The sequence below is a fragment of the Ranitomeya variabilis genome, chromosome 3, assembly GCF_051348905.1.
Source record: "Ranitomeya variabilis isolate aRanVar5 chromosome 3, aRanVar5.hap1, whole genome shotgun sequence".
Lineage (NCBI taxonomy): Eukaryota > Metazoa > Chordata > Amphibia > Anura > Dendrobatidae > Ranitomeya > Ranitomeya variabilis.
In genome coordinates, this window is record NC_135234.1 from 598,588,070 (window position 1) to 598,607,688 (window position 19,619).

A 19,619-nucleotide genomic window follows, 5' to 3' on the forward strand; every position below is an offset into this window, starting at 1 on the left:
CTCTCCCTCTTTGGGCCGTACGGGGAATCTCTTCCTCAGAGCTGCTCCCACCACCTTCCTGTCCCTCACGCCAAGATGGGTCGAGGACCTCATCATCTACACTACCCTCTGCCCCCAACTGCTCCTCCTGGGTAGTCTCAGCAGCAGAGCACGCACCAGTAAGTGGCACCTGAGTGTCATCATCAGCTGATGCGGCCTGCGATGTGGTGACCGGAGCCACTGGCCCACCCGCCTCTTCAGAGGAAGACAGAAAAAGCTGTTGGGCATCACTGCACCCTGCCTCTTCTTCCATTTCTCCAATGCTGCTTGGCTGGCCCCCTGTTTCCAAGCCAAGAGATTCAGAGAACAGAAGTAGAGACGGCTCCTGTCCTGGGCTCTCTGTCTGCCTGGGCAATTTGGCAGGTGGTGAAGAGACAGATGGCTGCTCTCCAGTGCTCTGTGTCTGAGAGGATGTGGCACTAATGGAAGTTGATGCATTAGCTGCCATCCATCCGACAACAGCTTCAATTTGTTCTTCACGCAGCAGCGGTGTACGGCGCTCGGACACAAAGCTTCGCATGAACGACTGTTGCCTGGTGAAAGTGGGTGCTGATGAGTCACCGGTGCCCGCAGCAGGCACAGAATCCCCACGTCCCCTCCCTGCTCCGCGACGGCTCCCACGCCCCCGTGCCTTACTCACTGCCTTCTTCATCTTGGTTGACTGATAAAGATAAGCAGAAAAGTACTAACGGATTCGTGTGCTTATTCCTGAGCAACTCCTCCTAACAGGTATAAGAAGCACTAATTATCTAAAGTGTGGACTAGACTTTAATATGAGCTAATGTGGCCTACAGAAATGTAAAGTGGTGTAACTGGTGTGTTTGGTGAACTTTATTATTTATTTATTTTTTGGGGGCTGAACTGACAACAGATAGAGCTGCAGTCACACGGAGACCGTGCAGACAGACGTAAACGGCGCTACAAGGCCCAAAAACCCTCCTCTACTTTATCCTATGTAGTGTTTTTCCACAAATTAGCTGGAGACGGGTGGAAAGACACTAATAGGATTTTTTTGAATAAATTAGCAGCAGACTACACTATTTGGAAAAAAAAGAAAATTGATTTGGCGGTATGACGCAGTGAAAAACCCTGAGCTGGAGACAACCAGGCTATAGCTGCTCACAGATTACAGGGCGAGCTGCAGTCACACGGAGACCGTGCAGACAGCCGTAAACGGCGCTGCAAGGCCCAAAAACCCTCCTCTACTTTATCCTATGTAGTGTTTTTCCACAAATTAGCTGGAGACGGGTGGAAAGACACTAATAGGATTTTTTTTAATTAATTAGCAGCAGACTACACTACTTTGAAAAAAAAGAAAATTGATTTGGCAGTATGACGCAGTGAAAAACCCTGAGCTGGAGACAACCAGGCTATAGCTGCTCACAGATTACAGGGCGAGCTGCAGTCACACGGAGACCGTGCAGACAGCCGTAAATGGCGCTGCAAGGCCCAAAAACCCTCCTCTACTTTATCCTATGTAGTGTTTTTCCACAAATTAGCTGGAGACGGGTGGAAAGACACTAATAGGATTTTTTAAAATTAATTAGCAGCAGACTACACTACTTTGAAAAAAAAGAAAATTGATTTGGCGGTATGACGCAGTGAAAAACCCTGAGCTGGAGACAACCAGGCTACAGCTGCTCACAGATTACAGGGCGAGCTGCAGTCACACGGAGACCGTGCAGACAGCCGTAAACGGCGCTGCAAGGCCCAAAAACCCTCCTCTACTTTATCCTATGTAGTGTTTTTCCACAAATTAGCTGGAGACGGGTGGAAAGACACTAATAGGATTTTTTTTAATTAATTAGCAGCAGACTACACTACTTTGAAAAAAAAGAAAATTGATTTGGCGGTATGACGCAGTGAAAAACCCTGAGCTGGAGACAACCAGGCTACAGCTGCTCACAGATTACAGGGCGAGCTGCAGTCACACGGAGACCGTGCAGACAGCCGTAAACGGCGCTGCAAGGCCCAAAAACCCTCCTCTACTTTATCCTATGTAGTGTTTTTCCACAAATTAGCTGGAGACGGGTGGAAAGACACTAATAGGATTTTTTTGAATAAATTAGCAGCAGACTACACTACTTGGGAAAAAAAAAAAAAAAAGGAACAGTATGAGGCAATGAACCACCCTCCCTGAACTGAATACAACCAACTATGGATGGCCTATGTGGCTGCACTCAGACTGGAGACTGGGCTGCACTCACACACACACACACACAGACCCTGCAGATCGCTGTGAAAACAGCGCTACAAGGCAAAAGCAAGGTGAATAGTAGGTGAACACAGCGGTTGCTAAATTAGCCTTTGGAAAGCACAAAGAAGCAAATCGCTATCTCTAAACTGTCCCTCAGTCAGCAAACAGCGTCCTGTCACTAACTGAATTCACAGCAGAGTGATCGCAAAATGGCGCCAGCGACTTTTAAACTGCATCATGACATCATTACACCAGCCAATCACAGCCTTGCCAGTAGTTTCATGCCCTCCATGCTAAACAGGATGTGCCCACACTTGGAATCAATCTCATTGGCTGAATTTCTGCTTTTTGAATCTTAGAACTTCCGATTCCGGTATCCGATACGCGGCAAGTATCGGAATCCCGGTATCGGAATTCCGATACCGCAAGTATCGGCCGATACCCGATACTTGCGGTATCGGAATGCTCAACACTAATTCTGACCCTTTTAAATTTTTCACTCTTTGTTTCATTGCAGCCGTTTGGTAAATTCAAAAAAGTTCATTTTTTTCTCATTAATGTACAATCTACACCCCACCTTGACTGAAAAAACCCAAGAAATGTAGACATTTTTGCACATTTATTAAAAAAGAAAAACTTAAATATCACATGGTCATAAGTATACAGACCCTCTGCTCAGTATTGAGTAGAAGCACCCTTTTGAGCTAGTACTTCCATGAGTCTTCTTGGGAATGATGCAACAAGGTTTTCACACCTGGATTTGGTGATCCTCTGCCATTCTTCCTTGCAGATCCTCTCCAGTTCCATCAAGTTGGATGGTAAACCTTGGTGGACAGCCATTTTCAGGTCTCTCCAGAGATACTCAATTGGGTTTAGGTCAGGGCTCTGGCTGGGCCAGTCAAGAATGGTCACAGAGCTGTTATGAAGCCACTCCTTTGTTATTTTAACTGTGTGCTTAGGGTCATTGTCTTGTTGGAAGGCGAACCTTCGGACAAGTCTGAGGTCCAGAGCATTCTGGAAGAGGTTTTCATCCAGAATATCTCTGTACTTGGCCGCATTCATGTTTCCTTCATTGGCAAACAGTTGTCCTGTCCCTGCAGCTGAAAAACATCCCCATAGCATGATGCTGCCACTACCATGTTTCACTGTTGGGATTGTATTGGGCAGGTGATAAGCAATGACTGTTTTTCTCCAAACATACCATTTAGAATTATCACCAAAAAGGTCTATGTTTCTCTCATCAGACCAGATAATCTTATTTCTCATAGTCTGGGAGTCTTTCATGTGCTTTTTAGTAAACTATGCAGGCTTTCATATGTTTTGCACTGAGGAGAGGCTTCTGATGGGCCACTCTGCCATAAAGGCCTTACTGTTGGAGAACTGCAGTGCAGTGACTTTGTGGAACTTTTTCACATCTCCCTGCTGCATCTCTGGAGCTCAGCCACATTGGTCTTGGGGTTCTTCATTACCTCTCTCACCAAGGCTCTTCCCCCATGACTGCTCAGTTTGGCTGGATGGCCAGGTTTAAGAAGAATTCTTGTGATACCAAACTTCTTCCAATTAAGGATTATGGAGGCTACTGTGCCCTCAGGAACCTTGAGTACTACAGAGCTTCTTTTGTAATCTTGGCCAGATCTGTGCTTTGCCACAATTCTGTCTTTGAGCACCTTGGACAGTACCTTTGACCACATGATTCTCATTTGGTCTGACATGCACTGTGAGCTGTGAGGTCTTATATAGACAGGTGTGTGCCTTTCCAAATCAAGTCCTGTCAGTTTAATTAAACACAGCTGGACTCCAATCAAGGAATAGAACCATCTCAAGGAGGATCACAAATAAATGGACAGCATGTGACTTAAATATGAGTGTCTGAGCAAAGAGTCTGAATACTTATGACCATATGATATTTCAGTTTTTCTTTTTTAATAAATATGCAAACATTTCTACATTTCTGTTTTCTTTTCAGTCAAGATGGGGTGAAGAGTGTTCATTAATGAGAAAAAAATGAACTTTTTGAATTTACCAAATGGCTGCAATGAAACAAAGAGTGAAAAATGTAAAGGGGTTTGAAAGAAAGGGACAAAAAATGGAAACAGCTGAACAGAAGCCTGAATCCACAATAACTCTGCTGCCTCATTATAGTGAATGGATCCCTCTGGGGTGTTCATGGGATTCATGTCACTCAGAGATTTAGATGGAAACCCCAAAGTAAGTACTCAGCGTAAAACGCTGTATAAATATGATCCCAATCATTATGCAAAATGTTACTCATGAAAGCTTGAACTTAATGCACAAAAATAGCAAGTTCCCACTCAGGTCCATCACCTGTCAATGGAATATATTGGCTTCCACATTACTGGTAGTATAAAGGCTTTGGAAAAGCACTATGGCTCCTTTTTCCTCAAAAGAAATCCAGCAAATTCTGCACTCCCAAGACCAAATGCCCCTCTCCTTTTTGAGCCACAGTGTGCCTGAACTACTTTTAGCATTTGGAGCAGCCCCCAAGCGCAGGGCAGCGGGGTACTCGGTATCGGGTCTCTCTCAGTTCTGGGGATGTCACGGTGGCCTGACCCAGTCCGTGGCCCTGCTAAGGGGCGCCCAATTAAAGATGTAGGTGACGGTGTAGGTCGCAGTAAATAATGAGGACACAGGGTTGCAGTCTCTTTACCTCTTTACTGAAGGCTTCGGCATCCGCAATCCTGAGCACTGCTAACAGGGCTGGCTGAGACCGGCCGGTCCGAAGGCACATCCAGAGTTCCCTTTGCAGGTGGAAATCAGTAGCCTACCTACTAGCGCCTGGGTGTTGTAGTACTTCCCTGCTGAGCACCACGGGATAGTCCTCACAACTGTCGTGTATGTTTCTGTTCTTTCTCTCTCCGTCCCCCAGATGATATGGATAGGACGCACCCGTATGACGGGGTAGGCCTGGAGTTATTTTATAGGGACCCTAGAGACGCCCCTCTCCCACAATTGCCTCCGTTGTCTTCATTAGGTGAAAAAGGTGAGACAGCCAACTTAGAGTTAACTGCCCTGCCGTTGGTTCAAAGTAATGCGTAGAGTATTACTTCCTCGGCGTCCGGCCACCGGCTATGCGCCTCAGTAGGATGTTGCCGATCTCGGGGCACGACTCCTACTGGTTCTATCGCCTTTGTGCTGTGATCTCGTTTCTCACTTCTCCACAATATCCTTCACTTTGTGTCCTTTCTTAAGATGCCGCCGCAATGAGGTGCAGGCACGGCTCCGTAATGATCTGTCCTTTTGCTAGGCCTCTGTCAGGATCCCACCCCTGACAGGGACCCCCCTGAATCTTCCCAAGTAATGCTCTCCTCTCACTAGATGTTACCTGGGCAAAACCCAGTCAGCTTCTCTCTAACTTCCTATCCAACCCCCAGTTTTACCAGAGTGTGAGGAGTGGCCTAATACATAGAACCTTTTGCTCCCCCTTGTGGCCAGAGTGTGAAGTGTAATGTGTGACTGTGATACCTGGTCAGGTGAGCTCCTTTAGTGCCATCAGACGTACCATCACTCCCCTTAGCGGCAGAGCGACGTTACTGCAACGACCAGGTCTCTGGGGCGCTGCACATGTTTGGCAATTCTGTAGTGATGAGAGACAGCCTAATTTACAGATGCGTGTGTTAGGTGTCGAGTTCCCACTGCTGCACAGGGGGAATCTAATCTCGAACCATGTGCGCTGCAGTCTCCCATTCTCCTTCAGCCGCAGTGGAGTCTGCTCAGCAGAGACGTTGGTACCAGCGTCTGGCTCAAGCAGATACTGTGTGTTTGGTTACAGCTGCCATTCCAGGCTTCCTCCTTTGTAACCAGCACTGATCAGAGGCGAGCAGACATTCCAGGTACTAAGTCCTGCTTTTCTTCTGAGCATGCCCACAGGACAACCTCTCATTGGTGGTCGGGGGTCACATGCTCAGGTCCTGTAGCAGCTCTGATTGGAGCACAAGGAAGGTCCTGGAAGGCTACAGATATTAAAGGTTCGCATGGCCGCTCGGACATGCGCTAGTATAAATCAGTTATTGTGTGTGTGTGGATGTGTGCCTCTTCTGGTGAAAGCTCCGAATCATTCCCATCCCTAGTGTTGATTAATGCTCGCAAATGTTGGAGCTGTCTAGCGCTAGCGCCAGTTAGTGCCATCCAGCAACAGGCACAATCTAAAGCGTCTAACAGCAGCATTAGCCAGTGCGGCACCGTGCGCAACCAGTGCGCTTACCTGTCCCTAGTTAGGGTGGTTAGTGGTGTTCACCAGAATGGTGGTGCATGCACTCAGTGCGGTAAATCATTATTTTTTTCTGGCACCGCAATTGCGGCACCGAGCGCTAGTGGTCTAGAGGGACTCTAACCCCGTGTCCTTGGGGCAGAGTCTTGTGACCCAATACTAGCTTTCACTCTGCGGTATTGCGGCCCTGTGATGCAACAGGGTTCGCTTCCTTACATACCAGGTGAAGCTAACCCGTGTGTTCACATTATACCGACATATACTGTCTGCCATTACCGAGTAGCAGGTGTTATCTCTGCATGGTGGACCCCAGGCTGCGAACGCACCTTATACCATCCCTATAATGATTTGGTGCGTTGCGCCAGCCCTAACAGCGTGTCTCCAGAAGCATGAGCTGGGCATAACATATTGGTCACTACAACGTACTGGTCACTACAGTGTACTGGTCATTAAAATGTACTGGTCACTACAAAATACTAAGCACTACTATGGCAGTTTGAAGTTTACTCAATAACATCCACTGCTTTTTGTTTCTGGAAAACACCCATGGAGTCAAAACTGTTTCTAGACCTGTAGATATATTCCCAAAGATGTATGATCTCTAAAATGGGGTCACTTGTGGGGTGATTCTGTTCTTCTCGCACTTAGGGGCTCTGTATATGGAGTACACAAACTTTTCTAGGAAAATCTGGGCTCCAGGAGGCAAAGAGGGCTCCGCCCCTCCTGTTTTGCTGTATGGCTAAGTAATATTAAAAAATTGGGGCTAAGACAACAGTTTTGTGGGAAATTGTTTTTCAGATTTGTTTCACAGATCAAGGTTGTAAAATAATGTCACCACCTGGGAGTTCAAGGTGCTTACCACAAGTCTAGATGAATTCCTTGTGTGATCTAGTTTACAAAATGAGGTCACTTGTGGGGGTTTTCCACTGTTTAGGCACACCAGGGGCTCTCCAAACATGACATGGCACTCTCACACAATTCCATCAAAGTCTACTTTTCACAATGTCCCTTCCATTCTGAGCCCTGCATAGTGCCCCAAAACTTTTTTTCCCACACATAGGAGTATAGGCATGCTTAGGAGAAATTGCACAACAATTGTCCTGTTACACTTGTAAAAATGAAAAAAATAACTTTTTTGTGGGAAAAATGTGATTTTTTTGTTTTCAAAGCTTAACATTGTAAACTTCTATGAAGCACATGGTGTTCAAGGTGCTCACCACACAATCTAGATACATTCCTTTCAGGGTCTAGTTTCCAAAATGGGTAACTTTGTGGGGGGTTTCCACTGTTTAAGCACATCAGGGGCTCTCCAAATGGGACAGAGAGTCCTCTAATCATGCCCGCAAATTTTTCGTTTAAAAAGTCAAGTGGCACCCCTTCCGTTCCAAGCCCTGCCATGTGTACAAACAGTAGTCTTCACCCACATGTTGGGCAACGGCGTATTAAAGAGACATTGCACAACAAATTGTATAGCGCAGTTTCTCTTGTTCGTTTTGTGAAAATAAAAAAAATGGGGCTAAAATAACTTTTGATGTGGGGAAAAAATATTTTTTTATTTTCACAGCTCAACATTATAAACATTTGTGAAGCACCTGGAAGTTCAAGATGCTCACCACACATCTAGATGCATTCCTTGAGTGGTATAGTTTCCAAAATTGTGCCACTTGTGGGGAGTTTCCACTTTTTAAGCACATATATTGCTTTCTAAGCGCAACCTTGAATCCACTAATGATTCCAGACAATTTTGCATTCAAAAAGTCAAACACTGTGCCTTCCCTTTCGAGCTTTGCTGTGCACCCAAACAGTACTTTTCCCCCACATATGTGCTATCGGAGTACTCAGGAGAAATTGCACAACAATTTTTGGGGTCCATTTTCTCCTGTTTCCCTTAAGAAAATAAAAAAATGGGGCTAAAAAACATTTTTGTGGAAAAAATTAGATTTTTTTTTGTTTTTATAGCTGAACGTTATAAATTTCTGTGAAGTACCTGTGGGTTCAAGGTGCTCACCACACATCTACATAAGTTCCATGAGAGATCTAGGTTCCAAAATTGGGTCACATGTGGGGAGTTTCCACACCAGAGGCTTTACAGAAAGTACCCGGCCTCCGCTTTTGATTTCAGCCAATTTTGCGTTCAAAAAGTCAAACAGAACTCGTTGCTTTCCGAGCCCAGATGAATTCCCAAACAGTACTTTTCTACCACATTTGGGGCATTGGCATGCTCAGGAGACATTTATCAACAAATTTTGGTTTTCCTTGTGAAAATAAAGAAATTTGTGTCTAAAGTAAAACGTTTATGAAAAAAGTTAAATGTTCATTTTTTCCTTCCACATTTTATGAATTGTTGTGAAGCACCTGAAGGGTTAATAAACTTCTTGAATGTGGCTTTGACTACTTTGAGGGGTGCAGTTTTTCGAATGGTGTCACAACTTTTTTTCTGTCATATAGGCCTCTCAAAGTCTAAAATATGTCTTAAATTATGATTTGGTCCCTAAAAATGGTTTTATAAATTTTGTAGGAAAAATGAGAAATCGCTGGTCAATTTTTAGCCATTTTAACTTCCTAACAAAAGAAAATTATGTGTCAAAAAATGGGCTAATATTAAGTAGACATACGGTATATGTTATTTATTAAGTACTTTGTGTGACATACATAAACCTGATTTAAGAGCATAAAAATTAAAAGTTTAAAAATTGCAAACTTTTAAAAGTGTCACCAAATGTAAAATTTTTCCACAAAGAAAAGACTTCCACAAGTCATATCAAAGAAATTTTACCACTATCATGAAGTACAATATGTCACAAAAAACAGTCTCAGAATCAGTGGGATCTGTTGAAGCGATCCAGTGTTATTACCTCATAAAATGACACTGGGCAGAATTGTAAGATTTGGCCTGGTCATGAAAGTGAAAACAGGATCGAGGGGTAAAGGCTAGTGTTGAGCATTCCGATACCGCAAGTATCGGGTATCGGCCGATACTTTCGGGTATCGGAATTCCGATACCGAGATCCGATACTTTTGTGGTATCGGGTATCGGTATCGAAACAACATTAATGTGTAAAATACAACATTAATGTGTAAAATAAAGAATTAAAATAAAAAAAATTGCTATACTCACCTCTCCGACGCAGCCTGGACCTCACCGAGGGAACCGGCAGCGTTGTTTGCTTAAAATGCGCGTGTTTCCTGCCTCCCGCGACGTCACGGCTTCTGATTGGTCGCGTGCCGCCCATGTGGCCGCGACGCGACCAATCACAGCAAGCCGTGACGTAATTTTGAGGTCCTGGAAGCTTAATTCTAGGCATTCAGGATTTTAAAATTACGTTCCGGCTTGTGATTGGTCGCGTCGCGGTCACATGGGCGACGCGACCAATCACAAGCCGTGACGTCACGGGAGGCAGGAGACACGCGCATTTTTAAAATTACGTCACGGCTTGTGATTGGTTGCGTGCCGCCCATGTGACCGCGACGCAACCAATCACAGCAAGCCGTGACGTAATTTCAGGTCCTCAATGCAGAAATAGTCATCAGGACCTGAAATTACGTCACGGCTTGCTGTGATTGGTCGCGTCGCGGTCACATGGGCGGCACGCAACCAATCACAAGCCGTGACGTAATTTTAAAAATGCGCGCGTCTCCTGCCTCCCGTGACGTCACGGCTTGTGATTGGTCGCGTCGCCCATGTGACCGCGACGCGACCAATCACAAGCCGGAACGTAATTTTAAATTCCTGAATGCCTAGAATTAGGCATTGAGGACCTGAAAATTACGTCACGGCTTGCTGTGATTGGTCGCGTCGCGGCCACATGGGCGGCACGTGACCAATCACAAGCCGTGACGTCGCGGAAGGAAGTAAAAGCGCGCATTTTAAGCAAAGAACGCTGCCGGTTCCCTCGGTAAGGTCCAGGCTGCGTCGGAGAGGTGAGTATAGCAATATTTTTTATTTTAATTCTTTATTTTACACATTAATATGGTTCCCAGGGCCTGAAGGAGAGTTTCCTCTCCTTCAGACCCTGGGAACCATCAGGAATACCGTCCGATACTTGAGTCCCATTGACTTGTATTGGTATCGGGTATCGGTATCGGATTAGATCCGATACTTTGCCGGTATCGGCCGATACTTTCCGATACCGATACTTTCAAGTATCGGACGGTATCGCTCAACACTAGTAAAGGCGCTTATGTTGAAAAACATAAAGAAATTCACTTTTTCTGCAGTAGTCATATTGCTGCATATTTTTTTGATGGAAGTATATTAGGGACTAAAGAGCAGAAGAACTTTGGTATTTATTTTACAGATAAGTTAAGGAGCATTACTCAAAATCAGTCAGCAGCTGCAAAAGCAAACAAGATGCTGCATAAAAACAGGAATAAAAACCTGTTATCCCAATGTATTATTACCGTTCTATTATTACTTGGCCACATCTTGAATATGAGGGACAGTTTTGGGCTCCATATTTAAAAAGGGTATTTAAAATGAACAGTCAGTTCAAAGGCAGGCAAATTGGCAATTATATAGAATGAAACAGGGCTGAACAGGCAATCTGGCATATCTGGCAAATGCCAGAATGGCCAGTCCCTCTAATGGGCCGCTCGATCACCTCCACTCCCTCTTCAGCCTGCCCATCAGGCAGCATTAGTTTGCCTTGCACAGCACTCACAATCACATTACACTGATGAAATCAGCAGGACCAGGGGCGGCGCGCTGTGCTATTCTGTGCTGCCCCTTGGCCCTGCTGATTTAAATTCTGCCGTGCGATAATGTACACAAGCAGTGGTGGGCTGTGCAGGTCCCCGTACAGAAGTTTTAGGCCTCCCAGCACTGTACTGTACCATAGAGTTGTACAAGTGCCCAGGGCCGGTTTTAGACAATGTGGGGCCCTAGGCAAAAGTTTAAAATGAGGCCCCCAATGCTCACATATTGCACCATGACTCTCAAACATTTTGGTTGTATTGACATGAGCTGAGTTCAGGCCGTTCAATGCGTGTGATCTACAATATTGAAGCCGTTTGGCTCTTGTTTCTCGGCCTCTTTACACCGGCTAATGAAGAACGATGGGGACAGAACACTAGTAGATCACTCTGTCCCCATATAGTTTCATGTTATAAGCAGCAGGGCTGGAGAGTCGGAGTCAGTGTCCATTTTGGTGTAGTTGGTATCAAATGGACAGACTCTGTCTCCTTAAATACATTATATAATACATTGGGTACAGGGTGTGCTGTAATTTTTTCATAATAATGTGGGAAAGTTATGAAATGTCCTATAAATGAGCATTTTGCTCATTTGTTGCACGATTGCCAACATGTTTATATATATATATATATATATATATATATATATATATATATATATATGAACTCTCGTCTGTTCTTCAGCCAGTATTTAAAAATGTGCATGACACACAAACACACACACACCACACTCACACGCTATCACTGTGTGTCTATACCCAGCCATCTACATATACTAACATATATTCAAGTTAGAGTAATGCAAAAAATGTATATATATATACACACACACACCTACACGGCACATGCTTATACACACATACATACATGTACAAGGCACATGCTTATACACACACACATGGCACGCACTTATACACACATACACATACATGGCACACTTATACGCACACGCCATTCACTTGTATACACACACACATACATGGCATGTACTTATACACAAACACGCATGGCACATACATACATGTAAATGGCACGCACTTACAGTATATACCCACACATGGCACGCACTTATATACACACACATGGCACGCACTTATATACACACACATGGCACGCACTTATATACACACATATGGCACGCACTTACAGTATATACACACACATGGCACGCACTTACAGTATATACACACACATGGCACGCACTTATATACATACACGGCACACACTTATATACACACATACACCTACACACACACATACACACAGATGCTGCACAACAAATGCTCATTTGATACATGTGATTCACATAAACACACACACATAGCTCACAGACAGCACACACTATACAATACACACACCTCAGATACATGCTTTATTCTGGAGGGAATGAGATGTTCCATACTATCAGCTGCAGCCCTCCTGCTCCCAGCAGCACTGTCCCAGCAGACACCTCCCTGCCCTCTCCTCTGCTGGGACTGCCAACAAGAGCAGGAGGAGCTGACAGCAGGACAGGAGCCATCATCACCAGGAGCAGCACACATAGTGGGACGGTGCTCTTCTACTTATCTGCCAGCTCAGGTTGGTAGCTGCCATCTCTAGCTCCCCCTCAGAGGCTCTGTGCAGGAGCAGCTCACACAGTGCTGCACTGCTTACCTCACAGCTCAGGTTGGTGGCTGCCATCTCTAGCTCTCTCTTCCCTCAGAGGCTCGTGCAGGAGGGCAGGAGCACTGGCCAATGAGCGCTTCTATCACTCTGATGGGGGAGGTTCAGTGGCCGCTGCTCCTGTGCTTCACTGCACGCTCCTTTTTCACTGCAGAAACATCCAGACAGTCCCTGAGTACATGGCCTGTGGTGACATCACGGTCACATGGCAGGTCACCTGATCGTGATGTCACTACAGGTCCTTAACCAGTCTCTACATTGGAAGCTTCACTGATAATGCTATTATCAGTGAAGCGTCTGCTGTAGATGCTGGGGGCCCCCAAGGGAGTGGGGGCCCCAGGCAGCTGCCTAGTCTGCCTGGCCCTAACGCCGGCCCTGCAAGTGCCGGCCTGGCCATCCCAGTATTGTAGACACACACTGTATGATGCGAGGGTGGACGTCAAATGTGAGCCGGCTGGGCTGAGAGGAGCTTCTGTGATGAGGTCAGCAGAGCAGGTGACGGGGGCAGGAGGTCTCTGACAGAGTCGGATCTTGCCTTGTCATAGTGTCTGCAGTCGCTCTGAGGCTGGGTGAGATTATTTATTGTCCAGCTTGAACCTTGACACAGATCGGGTCACGCTATCAGTGGGAGTCATCAGCCCCGATCTGTGTGCAAGTTCAAGATGCAGCAATAACTCACAGTCCCACAGCAGACAGCTGTATAGAGGATCACAGGCTGACTGCTCCTGAGCCTTGCTCCAGAACGTCTTACACTTAATATAATATATAGAGCCACTTTATATTATATCATGTACATCCTCTAGCTCAGTCCAGGAGTGATCAGTCAGTGCATATATCACACTATATACAGTGCACATAGTTCTTACAGTCGTAGTGCAGCTGTAGCACACTTATGTAGTGTTGAGGCAGTGACACAGCAAAGTTCAAAGCAAAAGTCTCTTAAGGCTATGTGCACACAATCAGGAATTTTTGCTTTTTTTTCGCTATAAAACACGATAAAACTGCGAAAAAAACGCATACATTAAGCATCCTATTATTAGAATGCAATCCGCAATTTTTGTGCACATGATGCATTTTTTCCGCAGCAGAATCACATTCCAGAAAAAAACGCAGCATGTTCATTCTTTTTGCGTAATCGCGGGGATTCCGCACACATAGAAATGCATTGATCCACTTACTTTCCGCTTGGTGCTATTCCCACCATGCGGGAAGTTTGAGGATCATGTGCGGTTTGTACCCAGGGTGGAGGAGAGGAGACTCTCCTTCAGACCCTGGGAACCATATAATTGTTAAAAAAAAGAATTAAAATAAAAAGTCATGATATTCTCACCTTCCGGCATCCCCCAAAGTCTTCCCGCTCCTCGCGATGCGCCCGTTCCCAATAATGCATTGTGAGAATGACCTGTGATGATTTAGCGGTCTCGCGAGATTTCTACGTCATCTGAGGTCATTGCCACTAGGCATTATTGGGAATGTAAGCTTCGCGAGGAGCAGGAAGACTGCCGCGGATGCCGGAAGGTGAGATTATCACAATTTTTTATTTTAATTCTTTTTTTTAACAATTATATGGTTCCCAGGGTCTGGGGGAGAGTCTCCTCTCCTCCACCCTGGGTACCAACCGCACATGATTCCGCTTATTATTCCGCTTTATTATTTTTAACATTAGATCTTTTTGCTATTGATGCTGCATAGGCATCTTGTCAAACACAATGTCAAACACACTTGTCAAACACAATGTTTGACAAGTGTGACCAACCTGTCAATCAGTTTTCCAAGCGATGCTATAGATCGCTTGAAAAATGCTTGCATTCTGCAAGCTAATTACGCTTGTAAAACACTAGTGTTTTGCGAGAAAATGCATGCCAATTCCGCATGCGTTTTTCCAGCAGCAGGGAGTTCCGGAATTGCCTCGGAAATTTCTGCTGCAATTCCGGACGTATGCACATAGCCTGAATGTTCAACTCAAACAGCACAGCAAATAATATCCTCCATTTTGCAGTCCATCTCTGGTTCGCAGCCGGGAACAAGACAATCCACCTCTGGTTCACAGCCAGGCACATATCCTCTGGATTACAGTCATTAAACACGCCAGACCACCTCTGACCGGTTGCCGTGGACGACTTCACTGCCATGCTAATGTTCTACTCACAGCATCACACAGTACACGATATCCTTTGGATCGCAGCCGGGAACCATATCCTCCAGTTTAAAGTCACTAAACATGCCAGTCCACTTCTTGACTTTTTGCCGTAGGGGACTGCACCGCTGTGTACACTGTGGGTGCCAGGAGTCTCGGCTCCTCTGGCTGTTTGGCTCTGCTGACCTGTGTTGCCTCACACAGATGGAATTCTGCAGAGCCGACTGCTCTGTACTCCTCCAAACACAAGACTGACACTGACTGTGACCCTGACACACCCAAACCCTATACTGCTGGGTTTTTAACTTGAATCTGTGGCCCTCAGCCACAAGGAAAACACGGCCCAAATTAAACAGACTGCACCAATACCATCTGCAGTCTGGTGCAAGACAAAAAAGCCTAGAGCAGATTTTCCCTAAATCTGCCCTGAACAACAGACATGTCCAAGACCTATACTCACTTTAGTTTGCATTGCAATCCCAGCTATGCCTGTGACTGCAATGCACTCTCACAGATTCAATATGCCTTTGTGCGCATCCTGGGCGTAACATACAGTGACCCTCACATGTGACACCTGTCACTGCCTCACATATTTCCCCTCTGTTCACACCTTCTGTGTTGAACATTTATCACCCCACATGGGTGCATGACAGGCCATCTGCATGTCCCTGTGACACCCCCTCCCAACACTATACAGAGGAGCCAAAGTAGGGACCGTAACCATCTGCTGACTCAAGCATCCCTCCCCATTGTGTTTCTCCTCCATACTTTGTTACTTGACCAACCACCTCCCCATTCTCCATTTCAGACGACATGCCCCCTTTCCTGACTGACAGTAGACTTGTGCCAGTTTCAGGTGGTCTAGACCCGGTTTATTTGGAGTTCATTAACTCCGCAGCTCATCCCATAACCTATGTACCTGCCTTCAGGCCCGTGGTACGATTTTCCTCGTACCCTTACCTTGGTGTTAGGGTATGGGGTAAGAGTATGGGGATCATCAAGATCTGCCCCGACAACTACGGGCATACATCTGTGCCACGTCGCACCCGAACACAAGCCTCCCATCACCACTGACTAGTGAGAGCTCTTTCCATTTTCCACATTCTGGGCAGGTGCCAGAGGATTCCTCATGCCTACATCCCTAGTCACCTCGGCGACCACACACTCCCGGTTCCTCCCAGCTTTCTTTTTATATGTGTGTTTTTTATACCTGCGTCTTTGCGTGGGCCCCTGGAACTGAGCTGTCCCAAACTTGCAAGGGGACATTTCCAGTTTGGAGTTCAGAGGGGTCTCCATGTCTTCTCCTGCCACAACCTATAGGGGGAACCTATCGGAGTTACACTCTGTCCCTAGGTTGACCACCCCTATTGCAGGTGTCCCTGACTCAGTATCTTCGGGTTCTGCACCCGAAACAACATCGTCAGCCTCTCCTGCCAATACCTCTATGGGGAATCTATCGGGGTTACACTTTGTCCCTAGGTTGGCGATCCCTATGGCAGGTATTCCTGACTTTAGATATTCAGCTTCTATGCCCGGAACAACATTTACCTTGAGAGGGTTGACCCTGGACTTCCATAGGGACGTGAACAGGAGCAAGACTCTTCCCAACACAGTCCCATATGGAAGGGTCTTCACAACTCCCACCACATGTTTAATGTCCCCACATGATGTAGAAAAATTAATCTCTGCGGTCGGGTACTTCTGGATTTCCTCATTGATACCCATCACCTCCACTTTCCGTCCTTTGGGTTTGTCCCCAGCAACAAGAGACTTATGGACTAAAGTCACTATGCTCCCCGAGTCCAGGAGAACCTCTATTTGGTACCCGTTCATGAGTACCTGACACAGCTGGGGCTCGCTGTCAGCAGAGCCAGTAGTGGCGGTACAGACTGGCTGGGCATACATAGACACCCGGCGAGCATACCCGCAGTCCATGGACTCAGACACCAGGGGGCAGTTGACAGCCACATCTCCAGGCCCTCGGCACCACCAACACTTAATCGTCGTTGCATGACTATACCATGGAGACGTTTTAGGGGAAGCAGAACTTTTGTCACCCTTACTTCAGGCTTCCCCCTCATCACAGGCTCGGTCCTGTTTAGCCCCAACAGTGATTTGTGGACTTTTCCCATGCTCCTGTACAAAGTCCTGAGTGGCTATATACCGCTCAATCCAACTTATCAGCTGGACCAGAGTGCCCAGGTCATCTTGCCCCACCCAATGCTGCCGGGCACCAATCAGAGCCCTCACCAGCCGGTTGACCACCACCCTCTCTACCATTTGGGCCGGGGTCAAAATCTCAGGCTGGAGCCATTGCTCCACCAACTGCAATAAGTCATATGCCAGAGATTTGGCTGGACGAGTCTCTGAAAAGGACCACTGATACACCCTCTGATCACCCCTGACCCTAGGGGTCTCTTCTTGACACTGCTGATCACCCCTCATCTTAGAGGTTTCTTCTTAATACCGCAGATCTCCCCTCACCTTAGGGGTCTCCTCTTGCAGAGCCACTGTCTGCTGCTGGCCCAGAAGCTTCTGCTGCCACTGCAAGGGCAGCACCTCCTTCTGCTGCTGTTGGAACTGCAGCACCTCTTGCTTCTGCTGCTGCAACTTCACTGCCTTTCTGCTGCAATGCCTCCTGCTGCTGCTAGAACTGCAACTGCAGCACCTCTTTCAGCTGTAGCGCCTCTTGCTGCTGCTGGAACTGCAGCTTATGCTGCTGCTATAAGAGGACCACCTGCTTCAATAGCTCCTCCATTTCTCCAGCAGGCTCGAGCTGCAGCGATGCCGTCTTACTAACTGATATACAGCATTCTTTGGGGTATGCCTCAGCTCACACTGCTGGCATTCTCCACTATATGCAGTGCAGCGGTAGCACACTTATGCAGTGATGAGACAGCAACACAGCAAAGTTCAAGTCTCTTTAATGTTCAACTCAAACAACACAGCACACAATATCCTCTGGTTCCAGCGGGGAATCAAGAGAGTACACCTCCGGTTTGTAGCTGCGAACAAGACAGTCCACCTCTGGTTTACAGCTGGGCACATATCCCCTGGATTACAGTCACTAAACACGCCAGGCCATCTCTGACTGGTTGATGTGGATGACTGCACGTCCATGTTAATATTCTACTCATAGCATCACACAGTTCAAGATATTCTCTGGATCGCAGCTGGGAACCGTAACCTCTAGTTTACAGTCACTGAACATGCCAGTCCACTTATTGACCAGTTGCCATGGGTGACTGTACCACTGTGTACGCTGTGGGTGCCAGGCATCTCAACTCCCCTGGCTGTTTGTCTCTGCTGGCCTGTGTTGCCTCACACAGATGGAGCTCTGCAGAGCCAACTACTCTTTACTCCTGTACTCCTCCAAACACCAGACTGACACTGACTGTGACCCAGAACACCCAAACCTTATACTGGTGGGTTTTTAACGTGAATCTGTGGCCCTCAGCCATATAGAAAACTAAGCCCGGAATGAAATGGACTGCAACAATACCATCTGCCGACTGTTTCAAAATACAAAAGCCCAGAGCAGGTTTTCCCTATATCTGCCTTGGACAACCAACGTGTCCAAGACCTATACTCACTTTAGTTTGCATTGAAACCCCATCTACGCCTGTGACTGCAATGCCCTCAAATAGCCTCAAAATGCCTCCATGCGCATCCTGAGGGGAACATGCAGTGACCCTCACATGTGACACCGGTCATGCCGAACATGCAGTGAGCCTCACACAGTGCATAGGAGAAGATGTCGCTCATCACTCATCATGAGTGACTAAGATGTCACTAAGATCAGATGTCTCTGCACATAGTAAAGGATATCCTTTGCGATGTGCACAGACATCTGATCTTAGTTACAGGATAATATGTGATGATATAAGATCTAATGTCTATATACATAGTGTAACATATAACATGACATGTAATCTTGTATATCACATCTGAAGTCTGTACACAGTATAGGATATAGCAGGGATATAAAATGCTGTGTGAACAGACATCGAATGTTATATACAGGGAACTATGTGACTGTTGTAATATCGGATGTCTGTAGCCACAGTATGCATTAGCGTAGCTGCTGGGGGGCAGAGTGACCCTGGGCCCCAAGCTCAGTGAAGCCCATCCAAAGCTACTCTGCCCTTAATTAATCAGCATGTATAATGCACATATACAGTTGAGGCCTGCAGTAGACCCCCCTGCACTACTGCTCTCTGTTCTGTAGACTGCAGATTTCTTTATGCCTCAGGTCTATAGAATGACGTATGCTGAGGATGACAGATTGCTGACTAGTTGCCGTCATTACGCTGCAATGGGAATCTGATGTTTGTCGCAGTAGTTTGCACTGATACAGCACATTGCATTGCCACTGGACGTGTCAGGATCCTGGGTTAGATGAGTATGTTTTTTTTAATAAAACTTGTGGTGTGGTGGGGCATCATAAACAATGGGGGACCCTTATACATAGTGTATGGTACCCTGAAACTGTGTGGGGCCCTCATACATTTTGGGGACAAATTCAGCAGCCATTATACAGCTTGTGGGACTAATGCAGGGGCCATAATACAGCAGGAGGACTAGTGCAGGGGACATTATACAGCTTGTGGGACTAATGCAGGGCCATTATACAGCTGGAGGACTGGTGCAGGGTTCGTTATACA